A 232-nucleotide genomic window follows, 5' to 3' on the forward strand; every position below is an offset into this window, starting at 1 on the left:
TAACTCTATCTACGTTTTTAAATCCTTGCAAATAGTATTTTTTTGTTTTAAAAAAACTACCTAGCTATTTTTCCCAAACTCCAATCTATCTCTATATGAAATATAAGTAAAATCTTTTTATTCGTTAGTTCACCTGAAGGAAGAGGAATAGGGGACAACTATACCTAGTCTTGCCATAAATATTGTAATAAAGAAAAAAGAAAATTGTTAACTGCAAATAACATTTATTACT

This window comes from Zerene cesonia, chromosome 18 (genome assembly GCF_012273895.1).
Source record: "Zerene cesonia ecotype Mississippi chromosome 18, Zerene_cesonia_1.1, whole genome shotgun sequence".
Taxonomy (NCBI): Eukaryota; Metazoa; Arthropoda; class Insecta; order Lepidoptera; family Pieridae; genus Zerene; species Zerene cesonia.